Here is a 15,241-nt window from a genome sequence, read left to right on the forward strand (position 1 = left end):
CATGTTTTGTTAAACTTCTGAGATCATCACATTAACTGAAGTTTTCTATGAGCATTAAGGTAAAATTAAAGAACTTTATTCACCTGTTTATTCAAATACCACAGGTTTTGATATTGCCTGTATGTTATTGTGAGGAGGAGCAGTGTTCTGATATTCATTCTTGCTTGTAAGCTAAGTTATTGGGTTTTAACTTTGTCTTCATTTTATTGCTTTATTATCAAGATTTATTGCCTTATATGGCATGACATTGTCAAGAATTTCACACAGTATGCAATACTTTCTGAATTAGCTACTAAGTAAATATTATTGTGGTAAATTTACATTTACAACTGAATTCACATCTTTTATTAGTATGTAACCTTATATTACTTTTTCACTTTAAACTGTTGTGCAGATAGCCCTTTGTAGCTTTGCATAAAATTCTAAACAAATAAACACTTTAAATTCTGTTTTCTTTAGCATCTCACTATGTAATGTGCACTTACTAGTTGCTTGTTCCATTTCACAGCTGTTTATTTTAGTTAATACTACATGAGTTTTTAATACATCTTAAATTTAAATGTAGAATTGTACTAATATGTATATGGATCTTTAAGTTAGAATTAAAAGAGGTTTGCACGATCTAATCTTTTCTCGCCTTTTTCAGTATAGGCATATTAAGATATCTGTTTGCACAGTTTTATATACCTGGTGTTTACATTAACTCGTGCGTATATGTATAGTATATTCAGGTAGTGTCATTTATCACATATTTGGTCATTTATTATCATTATTACCTATCATATGGTTTACATCATAAGAATTCATCACATTTTTAGATGTAACAAGTAAATTTCAGGTTTGGTAAATCACTTGTAAGTGAACATAACAAATATATATATAAAAACTGGAAGAAAGGTTACAAACCCTCACAACTCAGCTGTCTATCAGCACAAAAAAAAGGACATTCAATTTTTCTATTCAACTTTAAAATTCTCTCAACAGCCAAACTTGATACAGAATATCTAATAAAAGAAATTTTACATAAAATTGCCTCTTCAATCCTTGAATAATTCAGTCTTTACTTGATTTAAACTTGTTTTAATTTACTATTTTTATTTATGTCACATTTTCTTGTCTTATATTTGTGTATTCAAATTGTTTACTTCTTATGTACATGTTTCTGTTGTTATTACAAATATTGTGTTTGTTTTGTATCTCTAAATGATGGAATTATTTATTATGATTTATTATTAATGTTTGATTTATTAAACAAGTCATCATCCAAAACATTTTTCATCTACTCTGTAATCTGTTGTTTTTCATTAATGTAATTGTGAATTCTGTCAGGAAAGAAAAAATTTCCACTATAAACTTATTGTGTTTTTAAAATTGTTTTACTGACTTACTGTGGAGTTATTAACCATTTAATTTTTGTTTTTAATTTCATCTGCTTCTTATCTGTTTGAGCTCCATGATTTACTCTCTGTTCACTAAGGTATTATTTCTGTGACTTTGATCAAAAGTATAAGAGTAGTTTTTGTGTATTTCTGTTTTTTCTGTTACTCGGATTCTTGCACTGGATTATAACCTTCATGTAGAACTTGTTATATAACTTAAATTTCTTGTTTTCCCATAATATCAACAGCACTTGTTTGATACCTTTATTTAATTCTTAGGTAGTTGTTCCTCCTCAAAGTACTATAGGCACTTTACTTAAAAGCTATTTAGGTAGAGCTACACTATATTAAGTGTGGAAGTTAATGTTTTTCTTCAGTGAATATTTTTCTAACTGAAATTTTGTGTTCTGGTTTTTAGATATTGTGATTATTGATATTAAGAACTTATATGAGAAAATATTTGAAATTTAGTTATGCATGTTTGCAGAAATTTATATGTATATTGTTTATTCTAAAGGATTTTGTACATATTTATTTTTAAAGTTTGCATTCAGTACTGTTATGATACAGTGTAACTGAGTAATAAATACAAAAAAGTAAAGTATTAAATGATTGGCAGTACACACAGAATGTATGTTTAACTGATATATGATAGAAAATATGTTCTACAAGGATCCAAAAGCCAAATTTATGCAGAGAATTAATTGCTGAAAGGTGCATTCTGTAGGTATTGTTTATATTTTTATATCTACAGAAGGATCAAACAGTAGAGCTATTAACCAGAAGATTTAATATTTGAGAGTAAAGTGAATTTATTTACTAATTGTAAAAGAAAGTATCACATAGTAATTTATAATGTTATAGGAGAGAGAGTGGATATAGGTGAAAACAGTTCATAAAATGGTTTCATTCAAAGTGAAAATACACATGACTGAGATATATATACCATCTTGGATGCTTTATCAGATGTGATAAAGTATATGATTTTTATTTTACAAATGTAACTTAATGTTCAAATCTTCTTATTCAATAGGTTATCAACTTCTCTGATTTTGAAGAACATTTTAAGCTCAGTCAGCAAGGTGGTTTTGCTGATCGAACAGATGAAAGTAATTGCAGTAAACGTTTTAAGGTACAATTTTATTCTTGATTTACAATTAAGTCAACTAATACTTTTGGAAGAATGAAGAGCAATAAGTCACAATGCAGTAGAAATGTGTGGTAAAATTTAATTAAAAATATAATGTATCATAATTCTACACATGGTGCCATACATGGGTCGAAACAGCTTTAATTAGATATTAAACATATTCCTACTACAAATCCATTTATATTATTCTACATTTAGTTCTTCAATGAGATCCTCACTTTGTAATTAATATCTGCAGAAGCCTTCACTATGATCTTCACTGCTCTGTAAGAAAACTTAAAATATCTAAAACCTCTTTACAAGTTATTTAAGAAAATAAATCTTTCAAGATTTTCTAATCACATTCCAATTCAGATTTCTAAGGAATATCATTCAATACATTTGTTGATGAAACATTGTTTACTCTGACTTTTTAAAGCTATTTTATGGATTTTTGCTTTCTGAAAAACGTTTAATTGTATCAAAAAGGACAAATATATTCAGATCCTGCCTATTTTATTTCTGACATCAAATATTTTAGGAACAAATATGCTAACAAATGTTGAAAAGATGTGGTTGACTGTTAAATAAGGATTTCAAGGTCACATGAATGACATTCTATCACCTGCTCAATGAGTACAATATCTGTCTGGACAATGTTGAGTACAGGACACAAATAAAGTAACAGTAAATACAGGTACGTGTGAAAAAGTAAACTGCATTATATGTAGGATTATGACTATTGAATCTGAGGTGTAATTTTTTTAAGACTGAAATGTTTTGATTGAATACTGCTTGTAACTAATACAGACAAGATTTCTTTAGTGAAGAATACCTTTTGTTTCATTCTTCACTCTACTGATGGTCATGTCACAGGCTTCTTCATAGATTGTCTTCACATATAGAAAAACATTTGTGATTGTGTCACAATATTCATTTTTTTAGAGGTCAAATATTTATCAACCAGCACGTGTGTGTGTGTTTGTGTGTGTGGGTGAGATATGTAAACTCTCTTGTTTCAAAAGGAATACATTTTATCGTGAAATACTGCAAATGTTTCATAGTGATAAATATTAAAAGTTCAGTTTTAATCAATGACTATATGAATCATTGTTAACCATTATTTTATTATCGATGGTTAATCTTGCATTATTGTAGGGCTTATGGTGATGAAAACATTATGCTGTATTTCTAAATAAGAACCTATATTTATATATTCATGTAGAGAAGAAGCAAACATATACATGCTCTTTTAGATATATACACATACAAATATACTGGGTGTTCAGAAAGTCACTGTGCACTTGTATATTTATTAACAGACGTGTTTCAATATAGAATACAGGAGGTAAATATGAATGACAGTTATAAACAATGTTGAAAGTGACCTCTGTTGGCATCAATACAAGCTTAGATCCTTCTTATTTTGTTTCTAAACACTGCTATTAGTTGCTGGCTTGAAATAGACTGAATTAATACTGTTATCGCTGCTTTCAAGTCATCCAGCATGTGCAACTGATCTTGATACACTGCAGATTTTGTTGCTCCCCATAGATAAAAGTCTGGTGGATTAAGATCTGGTGAGTGTGGAGGCCACACGTCTTTGGAAATAATGTGGTCTCCAAAACATCCTTTTAATAACCACATAGATTTGTGAGATGTGTGGGCAGTAGCACCATCCTGTTGAAACCATGAGTAATTGATTTCATCACTTGTCATCTGGCCGATGAAGGTGTGAAGAATCTCAGAACAATAGCTCTCTCTGTTTATAATGTTCATAAAGAAAATAGGGCCAACAATTCGACGTCTGGAAATCGCAACCCACACACCAACCTTGAAATCATGTAGGGGTGTTTCATGCAAACTGTGAGGATTATCGGATGACCACAGTCTTGAAATTTGTGAATTAATGTAACTCGAGAGATGGAACCATGCTTCTTCAGTGAAAAAGGTCACATCCAACACAAAAGCTGTATTTTCTTTGATAAATCGGTTAAACCATCTGCAATGGCGTATTCGTTTTTCATTATCAGTTGCTTCCAGTTCTTGTACTGCCATTATTTTGTATGGGAAGAGCTTTAATTTCTTTCTGATGGCCGTATGAGCAGTTCCAAGACAATATCATGCTGCTGAGCTAACTTTTGTAATGATTTTGATGTACTCTGCATCACACTGTCAGAAATATCCAACAGTTTCTCCTCCGATAGCTTTACTGGCTTTCCACAGCATTTGGCATCATCCACTGATCCTGTTTCCCGAAACTTATCAACAAGGTTACAAACTGCATTGCAATGTGGAACAGGTGTATCTGGGAAATTTTAACCAATCTCTGTCGCACCACATCTGTGTATCTACCACTTTCTTGGAATATGTGTTCGATGAGCCATACACGTTTTTCAGTTGTTAAAACAATATTGGGATCGAAATCTGAAATAAAATATGATTACAAAACTGCACAGTGACTTTCCGAACACCCTGTATATACATGTATTAGTTTAGTTGAAAATAATGAGTAAAATGAAGATCTGTCTTCTCAACATTGATCATGTACAAAAATGTAGCTAATGTAACATTTTGATGATTAACTCTAATAAATCCAAAAAAAAATTAAAAGGAAATATATGTTAAACTAAGTTTTTCTGAATTTAATTAGCTTAGAGAAACGTTTGTCATCCATGGCTGATATTAATGCTTTTTTTCTTTTAGTCTGTTTTTTTTTTTTTTTCAGAAACTTATCTTACTTTGGTGTTTTGGCATGTTGTGTTGTTTTAATAATAAACTATCTGGTGTGACCATTCAATACAAAGGGAAGACAGTGTGGCCCATCAGTGTGATACGAGTGACCTTGTAGTGCATCTTCTCGTAGTGCTCCATGATGGGTTGGATCAGTGGGTACCGAAATATTCCTTCTTTATTATGGATCCCACAAATAAAAATAAAATAGTGAAAAAACAGACCATAGGTAAATGACTGTCTTGAAGATTCTGAACAGCAATTTTCAACTTCTTCAATAATTGTGCCTCATTTTCTGATATTATATTATTTATCAGACAAATCTTTTGGGCACATGTCTCCCTTTTTTATTCAAAAGGGACTAGAGGGGCTTGCTGGCTCTCCAAATTCAGTCAAAAATATTTTCATTGGGGACATCTTGGTGGAAATATCCACTTCAAAACACAGTGAATTCCTCTTGCATTCAAAGGCCATTGAAGGTGTATCCATTTAGGTTACTCCCCATGCTACTTTGGATTTGTTATGAGGAGTTATTGTTGAGAGGGATTTGAAGAACATCCCCAATTCAGAGATCCTTACCAGTTTCTCCACCCAAGGAGTTTTGGCAGTGAGATGCATCTCCATTCACAAAGATGGAATTATGATGCCAACCAGTGTCTTAATTTTGACATTCACATCACCATGTGCACCTGCCACCATCAAGACATGTTATCTAAATTGCAAAGTATGGTCATATATTCTGAACCCTCTCAGATGTTTCCAAGGTCAGCAGTTTGGTCACTCAAAAAGATCTTGCTGTGGTTTCTTGATGTGTGCTTGTGGTGGTGGCAATGACCATGAAGCCTATGAGCGCAAAATGGATCCTCATTGTATTAATTGCAGTAGCTCTCTTCCATCTTACTTTTGTAAGGTGTACCCATTTGGGCATCCAAGGTGGGTAGAAGAAAAAGAGGTACAGTGTCTGAAAACAGTTCACAACATTTCTTACCCCAAGTCTCAAAAGTTATTTGTCCACCACTCCATCTTGGACACATGCTTCTGCACTCTGTTCCACTGCTAAAGTAGGAATGTAAACAGTTCTCTCTGTGCCTCCAAAAGAATCATTTTCAAACCACATGAAAAGTTTTTTGCCCTTCATGGCTAAGAAAGTTGATGAGTCAACATCAACACCCATCTCTGCCCCTACCATTTTTCCCAGCAGATCCCCAGATTCACTTTCTTTGATTCTTGGTTCAGGCATTTCGTCACATCCCTGTTCTTCTCCTGTTCCAAGATGCAGACCAATTATTTCTTCATGCCCTCAGTTGCTGGAATCTTCTAACAACAGAGACCTGCCCACTCAACCCAGGGCAGGATCTATGAAGGTCAGTAGACCTCCTTCTAATAAAGAGAAGAAACATGGTTGAAAACAAAAGGGCTCTCCTCCAGACAAATGAAAATGGCAAAATTGATACAGTGGAACTGTTGAGGTATCTGTTCTAATTTAGATGATATCAAAGCACTGATTAATTCCTTTCATTTTGTGTGTCTTTCCTTATAGGAAGCATTTTTGAGACCTGCTGATACAATTAACCTTCTGCAGTCATTCTTTGTAAAAAAATGATGTGTTGTGATGGATGAGTGTATGGAGGGGTGATACTACGAGTTTATCAGCATGTACCTGCCCTATCTTTGCCACTTGACACACCCTTGGAGTCCATAGCCCTCTGTGTTTCCTTGGGTTGTATTATTGCTGTTTGTTCTTTCTCTCTGTCTCTTGGAAAGACCTTGATGCTCTCGTTGAACAGTGCCATATCTCTTTTTAATTTTTGGGGGGCTTTAATGGACATAATACGCTCTGAAGAGGTGTTGATATTGATGGGAGGGGTACTCTGTAGAGCGTATGCTCTCAGATTGCAACCCTTTTCTTCAATACTGGTGTTTATACTTACTTTCATGCACCTAATGTCTTTTATTGCTACTGAACTCTTGGTTTGCTCCCTTTCACTTTTCTCTTTTCATGGAGGGTTGACAGTAACCCACAGGAATGTGATCATTTTCTTATCATTTTGAGAGAGCCTGTCCATGTGGATACCTTTTATAGGTATCCCAAACTTTCAAACCTCATTGCCTTTCAGTGGGCCCATGCACATGCTAAGCTGTTAAGACATCAAAGGCAGAAGGTATCTTGGATTGAATTCACAACCAGCATCTCTTCTACCACCAATTTTAAAGTCATGTAGGACAAAATTCGAAAGGTGAGTGGGCAGTATAATTCTGTTCCCCTTTTAGTCTTGCTCTCTGATGGCCAGGAAGTTGCTGATGCCTAGAGCATTGCAGATATTCTCAGTGAAATCTTTTGTTGGGTATATAGCACTTATGCTTCATCCTCCACTTTCTTAGCCATCAAGACTTTGGCAGAGTGATTGCCTCTTTCCTTTACGCTGGTGGAACTCAAGCTCACTCTATTGGTCTGACAGTACATCAGTTCGACCAGATGATACACTCAATGAGATGCTGCAACATTTATCTCCTGCTGTTCTTGCTATTCTTCTGGTTGTTTGTAATTGGATCTGACCACGAAAATGGTTTTCCTGATGTGTGACACCAGACTATTGTCTTACCTTTGTCTAAGCCAAAGAAGGATCCCAAGATGTCTTCAAACTACTATCCAGTTGCTTTGATGAGCTGCTTTGTAAGACCTTAGAGAGAATGGTTAATACTAATCTTACTTGGTTCCTGGAATCAAATAACCCCCTCTTGCCCACCCAGTGTGGGTTCTGACAACAGTGTTCCACCATGAACCATTTGATTTGACTTGAAACACTGATCAGAAAAGCCTTTCTCAATCAACAACTTGTGTCAGTATTCTTTGACCTTGAGAAGGCTTACATACTATGTGGAGATATGGTATTTTGCAAGATCTCAACTTGTGGGTTGCATGGCCATTTGTCCATTTTTATTAAATTTCTTTTAATGGGCAGGTGATCCCAAGTTATTGTGGGTTAGAGACTTTCCTGCAGGAACTTGGAGTCCGTCAGGGCTGTGTCATGAGTGTCACACTTATCAGTATAAAGACTAATACCATCACTGGACCACTCCCTCCAACTTTTGTAAATAGGCTTTTTATCGACTTCCACATCTTGTGTCAGTAGTTTAATATGAGATTTATTGAGTGGCAGCTACAGACTATCCTCATTTACTGAAGTGGACCACAGCAAATGGTTTTAAGTTTTCTCTCTCTAAAACTATTTACCTGCACTTTTGCTGCCAATGGAGTATATATTCTGATCCTGAACTCTGTGTCAGTGAAGTTGTGCTTTCCCTGGTTCTTGAGACAAACTTCTTGGAGCTTATCTTTGACCTTAAGCTGACCTTTATACTACACATTAAGCAACTACGAGACAAGTGCACAAGGGCACTGATCATCCTCCATGTTTTTTCTTTCACCTCTTGAGCAGATCGATGTCCTGTGCTTACGATTTGTGTTGCCTTCGTTTGATCAAAACTGGACTACAGGTTTCTGGTCTATGGCTATGCCAGGACCTTGGCCTTGAAGATGCTGGACCCTATTCATCATTTGGGAATTTGGCTTTACACAGAGGCTTCTGCACTTCCACAGTTCAGAATTTGTACATAGTCTCATTAACCTTTTCTACGCCTCTGCAATTTACAAATGTTTTTACTGTTGGCTTCAAAACTTCGATCCTTACCACAGCATCCTACCTGGGGTTGTGTTTTCCTTCCTCAGTGGCTATGTTTTTTACAACAGACAATCTGCCATTGTTTTTTTGCCCTTGTATCCAGACATAGTTGGATGAATTGGGTCTGTCCTTGGATGACATTACTGTATCCACTGGTCAGCCCATCCTACCATAGCTTATTACCATCCACAAGTGTGACTTTTCTTTGAGTCACCTGAGAAAGGTAAATACTTCTGATTGGAAGTACCATCTTTTATTTGCCGAACTGTTCTTCCATTCCCATTTATACAGATGGTTCAAAATCTGGTGACTCTGTGAACTCTGCCATGGTTTGTTGCACATAGTATCCCCTCTACAGTTTTTGTGTTCACTGCTGAACTATATGCTATGTCTCTTTCCTTGAATCACATAAAGCTAAGTAGTACTCGAATTGTACTATTTATACTGCCTTGTTTAGCTCTCTACTGGCCCTGGAATTGCTTCACACTAGTTCTCACCCTGTTCTTGCTGATATTTAAAACCAACTGGCCCATTTATCTTTAATGTCTACTTTTATCCAATTCTTTTGATACCAGGCCATGTCAGTATTCATGAGAATGGGCTCGCTGACATCACAGGTATGTCTGTCTGCTCTGGTACTATCACTGTTGTGCCTGTCCATACATGTACTATGGTTCTGTATTTAAGGCTCAGCTCTTTGCCAATTGGCAATCAACTTGGAGTGACCAACTTAACATCAAGCTCTTCCAAATAAAACCCTCTATCTGACTTTGGCCATCTTGTTTCCATAAGATTTGGAAGGAGGAAGTTGTCCTAACTAGACTACACATTGATCATGGTTTTCTAAATCATCATTTTCTTTTATCTTGGACTGGTGTACCAATGTGTGGTTTGTGTGACATTCAAGCCACAATAGCTTACATTTTACAATTGTGCCCTCATTACAATTCTGAATGATGGTGTGATTTTAGACATGTTTTATCCACAGGTTTGCTCCCGATACTGGATAGTGTCATTGGTGATGGTGACCTTGTCCACTTCAGAAATATTTTCAATTTTTTGAGGCCCATTGGCCTTTTTAATGCTAATTAAGTTTTTAAATCAAAAATTGGACTTCTTTACAAATTTTAGTAATTATACTTTATTTTAAATTATTTACCAGTTGTTTGTATGCAGAAACCCTAGTTGTTTGTGCCATAAAATGCCAACCAACTGTGTAGAAAATGGATGTGGCATCTGTCAAAGGCTTAGATCAGTTTATTTCTCCTTTCTTCAAACATACCCTAAAGAGCTTGAAAGCAAAATGTATAAACATTGCAATTAACTTGGATTTTATTTGCAGTTAGAAGTAGGGTGTGCATGAAGTATTTAAGTTACAGAAATGAAAAGTTCAAACTTTCTATACTTTTGCAAAACATTACAATATAACTGGATGTTTAAGAATTTTTCTTTAAGTTTTTTTTTAAATAAAAAAAATTAAAATTTATATAATATAAAACATTGAATTGTATCGAAAATTTTAATTCTGATTGCATTTACATTGATCATATATCTGCTGAACTGAATTTTGAATACAACTAAGTAAAACCTTGTAACAGCTGCAGAAAAGAGTACTAATCTCTTTAAAGTTAATCCATTTACTGTGGCTGAGATGTATATTTGCTAGTGCTCCTTCCCCCTCAAATTGCAACTGGGACAAATATTTCCCATTGTTGATGCTATTTATGCCTTTCTCTATTGAGTCCAAGTTCATTATTTTGACTATCATCACTATATGGAGAGCTAGCATTCTCTTATTTCATTGCATTTTCATCATCATTGTCCATTTGAACACCACTTGAGACTCTTCAGATATCTTTAAGTGAAGAACATCAGATAAGTAGAGTTACAATTTGCAGCTCAGTAATGCAGCCACGGTCAACATACGGCTGTTGTAGATTCAATTTATGCATGTTGTTGGTTACTGCAGGGGTAAGTTGAAAACATTTATCAGTATTAAGTGGGATGAAAATAAATGCTTTTTCCACTAATTTTACTCCTATATGTCACAAGAAGTAATTTTGAATGACAATGGGAAATACTTGTCACAGCCACAGTGAAAGGTTTAATACTGTAACTCTACCATTAGAAAGACTCTTTGATTTATAGTTTTGTAAGTAAGAATATCATACCATATTTTTCTCTTTTTGCCCTAAAAACTTAAACATGTATAGGTTCCAGAGAAAATAACAATGCTAGAGCATAATCGTCTGCGGAATGTGGCCATTTCTCTTCGCAAGTTGGAGCTACCTCGCGAGATGGTGGTACGAGCATTAAATGCTTTAGACTTGAAGACGTTGATCCAAGAATATGTAGAGATATTGTTGCGAATGGTGCCAAATGAAAAGGAGGTAGAGACTTGTTATATTTATCAGTAATATATGTAAAACTTACTTTTGATTAATCATTTCAAATAACAGTAATAAGTGTTATCTTTTTGTAGGGCCCAGTATGAACAGGTGGTTAAGGCACTTGACTCGCAATCTGAGGGCTGCGAGCTCAATTTCCCATCCCACCAAATATTCTCGTGCTTTCAACCATGGGGTAGTTATAAGGTAATACTCAATTCCACTATTATTTGGTAAAATAGTAGCCAAAGAGTTGGCAGTGGGTGATAATGACTAGCTGCCTTTTCTCTAGTATTACTCTGATAAATTATGAATGGCTAGTGAACATAGCCCTGGTGTTGCTTTGCCCAAATTTTAAAATAAAAAACAAATATTTTAGTAGTAGTAGTTTTGTTTTGTATTTTTTAAGTTATTAGAGGTTTTTGTTTTATATATTTTGAACATTAAGATTTATTGGTGTAATATATTCAGATTTCTATTAAATAGTGTCATGCATTGCTAGTTCTGAAAAAAATAGTACATATTCTGACAGGTAAGCAGTTATATGTAATTAAATATTACATTTTTTGTGATTTTTTTTTACATTAAATAATATTTTGATGCATTGCAGAATAAAAGCAGTCATTTTGCTTTGAAAAATGTATATGGTCAGTGCTTTCAGTCATTAAGTTATAATGAAAGAGGTTAATATAAGGGAGAAGATACTTCAAGGAGAATGGTTTAGACTTCTAAATACTAAACAGGCAATGAGAGAACAAGAGTGTTCATTCTGTTGTAGTATACTGAAAAGTGAACAGGTTATTTTCAAAAGATTAAGAGTGAAATTGAATTTGTTTCAAAACTTTGACAAATAAATACATTTTGTTTGGCTCTGGAGGAAATAAATTTTGAAATCTGTATTCTAATTACTGTAAAAACAAACTATTTTCCTTTAGGACTGAGATTCTGCAAAATGTACTCATTTTATACACATTTTGTAGAGACACAAGAATAGTAGACTATTCCTGGTGATAAAGATGTTGTTAATGTTTAGTTTGTAATTTTTAAGTTTTGTTGAAAAAGTGGCAGAGTGATTTTGTGTTTTTCATTTAATTTGTTAGCTTGCTCATGTTATAAATATTTAAATTTGATTATGATGATTATTTTTGACGTTTTGATTCACAATACTCTTATCCCCTCATTCTGTTCCAATAAGTATTAACACCATATTGAATAAAATTTTTAGGTTGTTTTAGGAAAATTAAATTTTATCTTGTAACTTGCATTATATCTGCATATATGAGATTATTTTGAAATATTACAGAGTATTACACATTATTCAGAACAATCAAGAGCATTCCATATCTAAACTCATGCTGTCACATTTTTCCTCCTGGGATAGTTTGTATATATGACAGTAGTTTCCAGAATTTCTTCATATCATCTTAAAGTCAGCCAATCTAGAAATAGTTACTGAATTCTTCTTGATGTAGCCATAACCTTTCTTGGTAGCATCAGGGTTTGTAGTTGGTACCAGTCCTGACAGTACTCAGCATCCAGTATTTGTAGTGGGCCATCAGTACTAGTAGACCTGGTACTGGTTTATAGTATATCATATGTTTAGAAAAATTTCTGCTATCACTTGTCCCATGATTCAGAGTTTTAACCAAACTGTTCTGGTATTTCAGCTTCACTTTTCACAAAATTATAAATGCTTCATATGGTAGTTTTGAGTTCATACTTCATTCAATAAGCAAATCTCACCATGAAAGTTGACAATAGCATAAAATATAGGAAACTGGTGACTCTAATGTTCTGCAAGAGAATGTTAATGTGCTTACATAAATGATTACACATTAGGTAGGTACTTGTGTGATTAACCCATAGCAGTTTTGCAGGATTAAATAAAATGTCTTAACAGCAGAAACCACACCAAAAGCATATAAAATCATATAATTATATACTATTGTATATGAAATAAAATAATAATCTGCTTTACATAATTTATAATACATAGATATGTTTTATATCACATAGTACATACAGTATCAAGCCACTGCAACCTAGAACTTAAACCTTAATGATTAACCATTAAATAAGTTCCAATGTTGAGGAAGTGTGATAATTAATATTTTTTCTGTGCATGAGAATGAAATTAGAAGGTTAAAGGTTTAGAATTTTTAATTTGAAATTATACATTCAAATAAGGGCCATCCTAACGATTTTTGTGAAAATATTTATTACAATTCTGATATATTTTGGCATGAACTAATTTTTTACCAACACTGACCTTATATTGACATATATCATGTGAGGTTCATACACATAAATATTTTATATTTTGATAGATAAAAGCCTACAGAGAATATGAAAGACAGAGGAGGGCAACTGATTCCTTGACAGATGAGGACAAATTCCTTCTTTCTGTAATTAAAATTATTATATTTTGTAATTTTTTTTCAGCAAAGAATTAAGTAAATTAATTATTTCTAACAGAAACTCGATTAAAGTAAAATATTTAATATCTGCTTTTCTTACTATTATTAATCTTGAAAGTATTGTTCATTTGTTGTGAAGTTTGTCATTGTCACTTCTCGGTCAAATACAGTTGTAATGATTGTTACAGTGTGCTTACACCAAATTTCAATATTTAATTTTTGCTTAATGATTATTGAAACTTTATCTGTTATAATTTATTTATACTACACTTCAGATTATACAAAATTATTTATTTACAGTTAGTGAGTTACTGAGTTTGTTTCTGTGTGCCTATTGCATTATATGACAAACTTTACTTGTTGTTAGATAGCTAATTTAATTTATTTCTTTGTTTTCACATTACTAAAATATATTTAGTTAAAAGGTATTGAGAAATAAAATGTTTGGTGTGTAATTGATAGCAGCATTATTACCCATTTTATTCTTTTTGACAAAATGTTTTTACAAATTGTTAATTACAGTGATAAAGACCTTTTTGAATTTTTGTAAATGCTTAAATTTATTAGACAGGAATGACTACACAAGAATATGCTATAACTTGTATTTTTTTGTGTTATGGGAATTTTATTGAGTTTTTTTAGGATTGATTGATGACTCACAAAAATTGTGAAAAACGTTTGAAGATTTATAAAAGAGGCAAAAGCAATACAAATTAATTTTTCATAAAATATTGAAACTTCAGTACACAAAAGAATTGCAATTTCAACTCCCCCTGTATGCCTAAAACAAAATATACAACTTTAATTTTATTTAATTTGAATAAACAGAGCTGAGTTTATATCATGAATTAATTGAGAATGTGTGAAACAGTAAATTTACTGAATAATTTCACAATTGGTAAGAGCAACTATAAATTTCTTAAAATGAACCATTTGAAATATGATTTTTCATTCATCTTTCTAAAAACATTTCAACAAACCCAGCTCTGCTTTGGCTTAACGTTATATTTCGATATTTTAATTGGATGTTTTGCAAAATGCTTCAGTTCCTCTTTCACTGAAGCTTCCATAACATTTGGCATAACACTATTTGAAGTAAACTACACCATAATAGTGGTATGGTATTGTAAATAGTTTTAGTTAAAATTATAATTCAGAATTTCAAAGACAACACACATTTACAACACAATATCTATTTAGATTGTTTGAAAGAAAGAATTTATGTAATAATTAAAGTAACACTGCTTCCTTCCTAAATAATGAATTCACATGGACAATTTTTGTAACTGTTGCATTATGTGTTTCTTGGTTTTGTCAAGAAGCACTCCTGCTTGATAAGACTTGTTTTGTTTTGTTCTTAATGAATGATGTAACAGAGCTGTGTTTTCTTTTTCTGGATTATCATAATTAGGGCATGTTTAACATTGTTGGAAAATGGGTAAACAAAAACAAACAAATTTGTCAACTTTATTTTAGATCACAATAGAGAATTTCTAATGGACTAAGAAGCGTT

At 33.0% G+C, this 15,241-nt stretch overlaps 1 pseudogene across 1 annotated transcript in view; it reads left to right on the plus strand.

Moving 5' to 3' along the window:
- Positions 1 to 15,241, plus strand: part of LOC143233898 (formin-like protein) — a 144,836-nt pseudogene that overhangs the window by 94,731 nt on the left and 34,864 nt on the right. Inside the window, exons 15-17 of the transcript XR_013018379.1 lie at positions 2,413 to 2,511; positions 11,138 to 11,314; positions 13,639 to 13,716. The product of XR_013018379.1 is annotated as a formin-like protein (transcript). The remainder of the gene's footprint in view (positions 1 to 2,412; positions 2,512 to 11,137; positions 11,315 to 13,638; positions 13,717 to 15,241) is intronic.

This window comes from Tachypleus tridentatus, chromosome 12 (assembly GCF_004210375.1).
Source record: "Tachypleus tridentatus isolate NWPU-2018 chromosome 12, ASM421037v1, whole genome shotgun sequence".
NCBI lineage: Eukaryota > Metazoa > Arthropoda > Merostomata > Xiphosura > Limulidae > Tachypleus > Tachypleus tridentatus.